The sequence below is a fragment of the Podarcis liolepis genome, assembly GCF_965112155.1.
Source record: "Podarcis liolepis genome assembly, chromosome: 5".
Lineage (NCBI taxonomy): Eukaryota > Metazoa > Chordata > Lepidosauria > Squamata > Lacertidae > Podarcis > Podarcis liolepis.
Genome location: NC_139556.1, coordinates 44,332,211 through 44,342,210, shown reverse-complemented (window position 1 = coordinate 44,342,210; position 10,000 = coordinate 44,332,211). Strand labels below are relative to the sequence as shown.

Here is a 10,000-nt window from a genome sequence, read left to right as displayed (position 1 = left end):
ATTTCATATCCAGCTATAGCTTGTTCTATTTTCTCACTGATTGTTTATCCATTTTGCTTTACACTGTAAAACAGAAAATCCAATTTTCTACTCAGAAAATTGAAGGATAACTTGTGGAAATAAACTGAGATGCTTAAAGGCTAAACCTCTGACTTCTACACACACAAACATGCATATAAAACAATAGCTAGGATTCCAATGCGCCAGGACCATGAAACTAATTCAGTGCACCCAGAAGGACTTTGGATTTCAGCTTCTCATTTAGCCACCCCAACCTCATCCCATCCCACACAGAAAAACACTTTCGAAAATGAAGCGACTTTCAAAAACTGAGTGATATGTGGTGTCTACTGTACAAAGTGGGGAGTGAAGTCAAACATTCTACTGGCCATGCACAAGCTTAGGTATAACTAAAGTAGCACTTTGGACTGCTGCCAAAATCTATGTATAAAGGGACAGTGTAATTTAAAACAAAATGTGATGAATAACAAATGCAGTTATAAGCTACAATCTGGTATATTTGCTATGCCGTCAAATGATTTTGAGCTAAGCAGTCATCAGTATGTAACTGCTGTTTGCCCCAGTTTAACAGTTAACACATGATATAGTTTGTCGTGTAGTTTCAAAGTGAATGGCACCTCTTTTCTCTAAAGCCAGACAGATGTGGAAAAACCTATCATGTTAGGCCACATCTGCAACTACCTTCCTGACACCCTGATGTGGCAGGATAGCAAAGGAATGGCTGCGGGATACTTTCTAAACTACTTTCTAAACAAGGAATAGGAATAGAGTGGAACGAAGCAAACCAAAACAACATTGCTGCAGAAAGTATGCAGATTACAGCACCTCAAGCAGGAGATGGATGATAAGTTTCTTCAGTGTGCTGGAGTTAGTTGTGGGATAACACTGCAGAACGCAGCTCATTTCTCATATCACCTTCAATGCTCCAGAAAAACTATTGTCCACTTAAATAAACTGCAAAGCCTGTTTGACCAGAGGTATTGGTAGAACAAAAGAAATCAGGGGGGGGGGGGACTCATGAATTGATACCTCTAACATATCACTTTCAGCTCTCTTAAAAATTATATTCACACCAGCTGTAATGTATCTCCGCAGTTTGGATCCTCAGCCTTAGAGATGCAGTATAGTTCAGATCTTGCAGAAGGATCGCATGCTGCAGGATACCTTAAAAAAATAATTCACTGTGTGCATATCCTGAAAGCCCAATTACACTATCAAGCAAATCATAAGGGATAGCTCTTGCTGGACTCTACCACTTCAGATAGCTGATAAGGAATCGGATGTTAAAGTTATTTAACAAAATGAAAAAATACTAAAGCTTGGGCTTTTCCCTGTCATGTGAACTTTCAGTTTTCTCTCACATCAAATTTTATTTTGAAAATGCCCCCTTTTAAGGAGTTGATTTTCAAGAAATTTACAGCTTTGCACTTGCATTTCAATCCTACAACCATTATATTGGAAAAACTCGCAGCACATTCAAAATGAGAATTCAGAGTCAATATTGATATATGCTGCAGCGAGTTTCTGGGTTGGATCCAGGTATAGCCATGTTTGGAGTAGACCTACTGAAATCAGTGGGACTTATGTTAGTCATGTATAATTGAAGTCTCATTGATTCCAATGGCTCTGCTCTAAGCATCACTAAGTTTTGATTCTAGTCTGACAATAAATCTGCAACACTTTCCATGATCTTAGCTACAATTTTTCAGCTTCCGAAATCATGAAAATGATCGCCGTTGTCTCCATGTGCCCTCTTTTAGATCACAAGTTCATGACCATGGGGAGGGAAATTGGGAGACTGTCATAATACAAATACCATCTAATACATTTGTATCATGTCTTCCCATCCAATGCATTCTTGAGGTGCCTAACAATCATAGAACTTCGACAAAAATGCAGCAATGAAATAATCAAATATTTGAATTGGATGGGATTCTTCTTCTTCTTCTTTCAATGAATTTCATAAATCTCAAAACATCTATGTTAATTTCTAATGGAAATAACAATCCAGTTTGGATTGCGGGCATTCCTGACAATTTGCCAATATCAAGGCCGATTCAGTTTTATTGGTGGCTATCTAAAACAAAAGGCAATCAACCTATTTACCGTGCTATAACAATAGCTTGGCTACCTATCAGAGTATGACTTGGATTAAGTGAGGGGGGAGGGTTAAGAAGGTGTGTTAATATGCAAGAACTTCATGAACTTCATCTAATTGAACTTAACATTTGAACAGGGATAAGTTCCCAAGGCAAAAGTAGGGTGAATGCATCTCGCTGATGCATTTATCTATATTCTGCATATGTGGTTAAATCAATCTACACCAGGTTCCCATGATTCTAACACTGAAAGCCTCTTTTGCAACAATTTCACTAACGTATAGATTAATTACTGCCTGAATGTCCTTTTAACGCTCTACAGAAGCGGTCATGGAGTGACAATATTGCCTGGTTATGCATTTACCAAGGATTTTACTGGGTATCTCAACTCAACCGACTCCCATATCCAACAGTGCTCCAAGTCCTTTATCGTTAAGTCCAGAGATATTCTGGTGGGTTCAAGGCTGCTAATAGGCTTTCCCAACCCCCATAGTTTTGTTTCTATCAAAATAGTTTCTTTCAAGCTGGAGAGAGAGAGAGAGAGAGAGAGAGAGAAGGCTGTCTCGGCAAAAGAACTGTTCTTTCTCACCAGATGTGTAACCGTGTTTCGTCTTTCACTATAGACAAGCTGGAGCCGACTTCTTCCGCTATCCAGGCCCGTGCTACATGTCTTACAACAACACAAATGTAAGCTTCTTCCTTTCCACACATGTTAAACTCATTTCCTAACTATTGGGAGAACATAACACTATCCTTACTGCTGTTGTCAGATGATTCCGTTTATTTTATATACTCATAGCACCACAAGCAGATGATGACTGGCTCTTGGTTGCTTTGGTGGCTGTGAAATGTTTAGGGGTAAATGCTTTGTTTTCTTTTAAGTGTGTGTGTGTGTGTGTGTGTGTGTGTGAGAGAGAGAGAGAGAGAGAGAGAGAGAGAGAGAGAGAGAGAGAGAGAGACCAGCAGTATAAAAGTAAATTTTATCTTCTAACAACAGCAAGCGTTTGTGCGTGCAGCACACATATGTGCACACACATAGACCCATGTACGGCACATACATACTCAGTGAGACTGAGTTAGCTTTCCACAAACTCCAACTCACTAGAGTGTGCAAACTGTATAAAACATACTACTTTCCCACTTAATACAGGATGGTTATAATTTAACATTTTTATTCCTCTTCTCTAAGAGAAATAAGTAGTACTTCATTAACAGAAGATGAGAACCATAACCATATATAGGGTACCCTATATAGTTATTTATTTATTTAATCAATCAATCAATCAATCAGGTGATTTAACAAAAAAAGGCAAACAATTTCACATAAAATTTTAACTATCAGAAGCCAGTTTACAAAGCACATATGTGAATCTCCATGCCTGTAAAATTATCCACCTTTGGTTCTTTTCCAAATTGAGGCCATTTCTTTATTTTCAAAACATTAATAATTCCAGTGCAATATATATGGTGTTTTTTTAAATGATCTTGACCACATACATTTTTGTAAGATTTGCTATTAAGATAAACAAACAAGAAGAGCTTGTATTCTGGAAGCCTGACCGAGGTGAATGGTTTTCATTTTCTTAGTGTGTAAGCTCTGGAAGCTTTGCCAAGTACAGGTTAAGCTCCCTGAGTTTTCACTTCCTGTAGCCCTGCTTGTCAATCACTTCCTGGCATCTGCAGTGACAATTTCCATCTTTAGAGCTTGGAATTTCCATCTCCTCCAAACATGTCTCCCAGTGCCACACTTAACCCCTTGGGTTCCCATGTCTAATAAATTATTCACCATCTTTGCAAAAGTAACTGGACACTGTTGCATCTATGTTGATTGTAAACAAAATATAGCCTTTCCCCAAATATATTTTTTTTAGATTTTTATGCATAATAGAGATATTAATTTTGATTCCCTTTCTTAATAATGTTATAATTTTGTTACTGGAAATGTTTCATTGCAACAGCTTATCCTATAATTGGTTCACGAGTTGTTGGTTTTTTTCATTTCTATTCATAGATAATATTTACTTCCTGTATGCATGTGTACCAGAACTCTGTGCTTAAAAGATTTTTCCATAACCTAATCCAATTCATCAAAGGCATCCTAACCAAATTACAGGCTCTGGCAGTATCTTTGCCTTTCACCTGATAAGGCTCTAACAGAAGCAGTGGATGGTTTGTATCAGGATACTTCTTGTAAAATAGTTTTTGACAGCTTTGCTTGAATCCCTTCCCCCATTTTTCCTTTCTCACACAAACACACTACTTTATTATTCTTTTGCAAACTACTTCTACTGAATGCAATACAAACATATTTTGCTCCATTGGAAAAAAAAAGTACGGTAGAATGAGAGAACTACGTGCAAAACCCCATGTCTAACACATTAAGTAGTAATTTAAGAACTATTTCAAATAATGCATATGAGTGCATCCTTAGACAACTATAATAGGTAATTTACAGCACAGCAATCCTATGCATGTTTACTCAGAACTAAGACTCAATGGCTACGATGAGGCTTACTTCCAGGCAAGTGAATATAGGATTGCAGCCTTAATTAACTGTGGTTTTAAGAAGTAGTTACTATTACAGATCATGACTGAATACTGTTGAACTGTAATCTCTTGGAACACTTTCTGATAATCTTTCCTCATTCTCTTTTCGCACTATGGAGCATTTTCTCTCTCTCCCCCCCCCCCCACTTGCACTGCATAATGGGCTCCATAATACCACCAAGACATGTCCTTCCTATCCCCCTTTTTCTGTTTGCCCAACAACCAATCTTCTATTTCTCAGGTACCCCAACTTTTCTCCTTCCCATAGCATTCGCCTATGTCTATAACCACCCCTTTTCTGTTTTCACACCACATGGAACTCTAAAAGTCCACATCTGTCACTTACCACCCTTTAAATTTCCCCACCCCACAGGTAACTCTGCACCTCCATATCTGATGTACCCAGCAGTTTCTCACCCCTCAGGTGTTGCTCTTATTCTTTTTTTCTGCTTTCTGTAATGCTCTCTCTTCTCTCTGTTTAAATACAGATCTGCTACCCTCTTTTTCTACATTTCCCACACCACAGATATTTTCACACCCCTTTCTCTCAGTTATACCTCTTTCTCCTGTCTTCTTCACCCCCTTGCTTCCACCCACCTCCAATGCCTTATCTCTAGGCCTCCTTGCTGACTTTGGCACAACAGAACACAAGGCTTTCCCAGCAGTCTAAGGAGTGATGGAGCAGACCTACTTCAGGCATTACGTTGTGCAGCTCTGATTTCAACAAAGAAAGAAAATTTGCAGCATAATGACTTGGAACATTTCTTCTAAAGTACTGAGTTCATTATTGCCAAGTTAAATAGTTTTACATATGCAGCTCATTTTTGCGACTTCATAGTCCATATATTGAACAAGGTTTTCACATAACACACATGCATTAAAATCTATGGTAATTTCACCATTGACTTCAGATGGATGTTAATTGCAACTTATCATGTAAAGCTCCCCTGGAGATATGGCTATAGCTATAGATAGATATGATGTATCTTTATCTCAAGAATACTAGGATAATCTATTTGCTTACAAACTATCCAAAAGAACACCTTGACATGTGCACCTGTGCACTTAGTGCACCTAGAAGTAAAAACTGACGCTCTCCACTCGCAGCCATCTCTGATAGATTACAATGATGTAGTCTATGTCAATCATCTATAGCAACATAAAATACTCTTCTCCCACAAATCTAACAACTTTAGAAATATACTTTCGACTACATGACACATTAAAAGCGCAAAGAAAAAACAATTCCTAGGCCTATTCTGCAGTAATTACATGCACTCCTTAAAGAAAACTAAGAATGAACATTTTACAATAAACTGCACTGTTTTCATTGCATTATGCAGATTAAATGACAACTTGTCATTTAAGAAGTTAATAAACAGACAACGCTTTGCAGGTTATCCAAATGCTACTGAATAGACAACCTTGGATCCCTAAATGATGTGTAATTAAAATTATTTTAAAAATCCTCCTTGACAGGCCAGGGCTTAGCCAAAATGTAAATGACATTAAAGAAGACAATGAATTTAATTTTATTTAATGTCCCTTTTTGCAGATCCTCATTTACATAGCATTTTTAACAAAAGCGTTGACCTTATAAATGCTGGCATTTGTACAGCTTCTGCAGAGTTGGATTTAATCATGCTTTCACAAAGCCATAAGGGAAAAGCTTTAAGTTCTCTGGTTGGATATGGAGTAGGAATAAAAACATTGGGACTGGTCAAATGTTTATCCTCCTTGCTTCTGAAAACAACCTGACAAGAAGATGTAAAGGTCTAGGGAATAACCCATTGCTGTTTGTAAGGCTTGGTAATAATCATACATAATCGTTTGGAAATATAGCTAATAAAAAATATAATGAGTGTTCAGCAAAATCGGCATTAGGCCCAAATTACATGATATTAATACTTGAACAGGTGCAGAAAGGCTCTTTAAATGAGGTAAATGAATAAAATGTCCCAGAGCACAACTGTGTGCACTGACAAAAAGTCAATCACATGAATAATTCAGTGACTAGGACTGCCAGCAAAGGTCAGCTTTCTTTGACCTTTGTGACAGGAAGTGAAAGGAAACATTGTTGACTAAAAAAAAAAACCACACACACACACCACCTCCAATCAGTCTGCAGCTACCATTCTACAATTACTTTGAAGGAACAAACTTTAGCTACAAGTAAAATAAAGCTATTTCTTGGAAATCTAAAGCATGAAACAAAACTTGATAATTTCATCAGCTTTCTGAAAGATATATAAACTATTAAGCTTTCCCTCACACTGAAACGGGAATGAAGACAATACAAAGTTACATAGTGACTATGAAAGGTTAACTACAGAGGGGCATTTTTTCTCTGCAAACAATGTCAATTATGTATAAAATCTGAGGTCAGCTGAAAAGTATTTTAAGAGCCCACAGGGTTGGAAGTTTGTAGCAGCTGTTAAATATGACAAAATTTCTTCTCCCCCCACCACCCTCAAAAAACTAAAGCTATTCCAAACTCTGTATGAAAGAAAATGGGATAAACAGATGTCTGGCTTTTGTACAGAAAAGTAGAACACACTAGGAATTATAAGTCTTCTAAACTCTATAGAATAATGCCAGATTTATTGGGGAGGGAGAGTATTTACTACCCACAGAGATGCCAACTAACAGTACGACTGTGATAGTACCATCTGGAAAAATGATGCCAAGCATGCTCTCAGCAATACTTTGCAAGCTCATTCCGTGTGCACAGGCAGATCTGCCATTGTTTTACCAGCAAGTTGCTTCTTAATGTTGTGATAGTAATGTAACCCTGACTTCCCATGTTCTTTCGCAATCAGTCTCTTCAGTTTTCAACAGTTGGACACTGTTATATATTCTAGCCAAACAAGGAAAGGAAAAGTCAAAAGGATGTCTTTTACCAGGAATTTCCATACCTTCCAATAAAATATTATGATGGCAGAAAAGAATTATTTTAGCACACAGTGTGGTTTTGGTTTAGCAGTTATAGCGGCATCCTGTAATCATTTACAGCCATTGGAATGTATGGGTGAAATAGGATAGATTTATCTCTTCATAGTTGTGATATGTAGACAATGGGTGTTCCTAATGAGGAACATCTGCTTTTGTGCTTTCCCAGAAAACATTATTCCACTATGAAAATGATACTCTCATCCTTTTCAGCAGTTCTACATAAAAAATATAGGTCTTTTCTTTTATTTGACTTTCTTTGGGGCAGCCTAATTTCCCATGGACACTTTTTTTTTTTTTTTTTTTTTGCTAGGCATCCTTTGGCTACAATTACTTTATAGTATTCTTTTGTGCACAGTATCCATTACAGGGATGACATTTTTAAAAATAGACAAAACATTGTCCAAAATAAATTATCAGAACTACAACTACTTTTTAAGAAATGTGTTCAAGAGGGTGGGGAAATCTAGCTAAAATATATAAAACATTCCTATGAGGGAAAAGACTTATAAAATAAGTAGTTTGTACTGTGTGAAATTTTACACCCTTACATAAAAAAGTTGAAACTATTTTAACTTGCTGCTATGCAAAATCATTATTTTATTTGAAAATTTGTAATGGTGCCTAATTGATCATCTCTATATCATACAGCCATTTCACAATTTCATTGATTCCATTGCAAAATAAATTCTAAGTTATCAAAAATAGTCTTTCTTTCCCCCCAGAACAAATGCATAGCCAAATATCACAATACCCATTTGAAATACGGGTTGATATCCTCAAGAGTTCAAATGTTCCTGGTCAAAACCTGGTATATGTATCCAAATGCCAAAAAGATCTAGTAAAGTATATGGTATCTAATTTTTAAGCCAAGTGCTAACACTTCATGTGAGAAGCTGTAAACTGACCCACAAATTTAACTAGACTATTTTATTCTGTGATGCTGAAGAGGATATACAGCCTAGAAATTCTGCTCTGCCATCAGCAAATTTAAGTGATAAACTAGGAACACATGCGTCAATCCAAAACAAATTATTATTAGAAATCCGAAATGCAATTTGATACTCCCCAATGACTATACCAATCTTATGATTCCTTCTATCAAAATATATTTTCCTCTTATAACATAGCTGAAGTAATTTTTATGTAAGCATTAAATGCAGCACTTTTTAAAATGCACGTCAAAGTACTGAGAGTGCAATAACAACAATTCCTAGTGCAGCAGAGTATGCAACGAAGTGCTAATAGAAGGTTGTCATTATAAATGACAACTCTTTTAAGAAGGCTAAAATATACATTTTTTACATTATGCAAAAACAGGCCTTACCTTTACATTTCTTAATGTAGGAGGTGATTAAAATTCCTATAAAATTGCCATATCTTCAAATTTAGAAGCATAGCAGATTTTTCATCAATAATTAAGATCTCAAAAGCATTTGTGCAAAGCGTAAATGGAGTTTCAATCTTCTTTATTCAAATAAACATGGTAAACCCATTACCCAAGTGCTTTTTTATCCTCTCATGCTTCTAGAATATCAAATTATAACATGTTTGGGATAGATATAGGGAAGTATAAAAGCAATGATATTGTGTCGTTGACTATTTAGATTCTGTTCCCAAATAACACACACACACTGACAGTTGTTCAAGTATATCAGTAAGTATTTCTCACTTAACAATTATAAAAGTTATTTGTGATGCAATCCATTGTATTCATATACTGCCAGTGCGATTTGCTGGTACATTTATTGACGTAAGCTCAATATTGAGGAAATGATCACTGTGTCCAACATCTATATTTAAGCATGACTGTGCACACACTATGCTGTACCACTTGCATTTAACCTGTACATCATACTTCGCATCTATATGTTCAACATGTTTAAAAATTACAAAGCTCTAGAAAACCAGAAGACTTTACTTGATAAAAATATTCCAAGATCACGTCATAATTAACCTTGGTAGGAAGTCACTTTCTGTTAACTATTCAACTAAGATTCCTAAACTTTCAAACAGATATACACTATATAATACGTAATAAATTCCATTCACAAGGCAACAATCCACTGCTGTATTATTTCCATAGCTAAAACAAAAGGCAAATATATTGATTTTTGGTACTTTGAGTTCCATAAAGTGTTGAACTTGTTCTCAATTGCCTGACACAATCCCAGAGTGATGGCAACAACTGGTCAGCCCTATTTGATTACTAATAAGAGAGATGTCCCTTCTGTCAGATACCTAACATTCTCCACTAAGCAAACAGCTATTTCAGCTACTTAAACATTAGCATTACTCTCCACTGGTGGTGCATATTTCTTTAGGCTTAACTCATCGGGTTTTCCAGGTTTAATTTTTCAGCCATTGAATAGCAAAGTTCACGA

General features: G+C 36.4%; 1 protein-coding gene across 27 annotated transcripts in view; it reads right to left on the bottom strand.

Annotated features, from left to right (window-relative positions):
- EBF3 (EBF transcription factor 3) overlaps positions 1-10,000 on the bottom strand; it is a 191,196-nt gene that overhangs the window by 148,933 nt on the left and 32,263 nt on the right. The window lies entirely within an intron of this gene.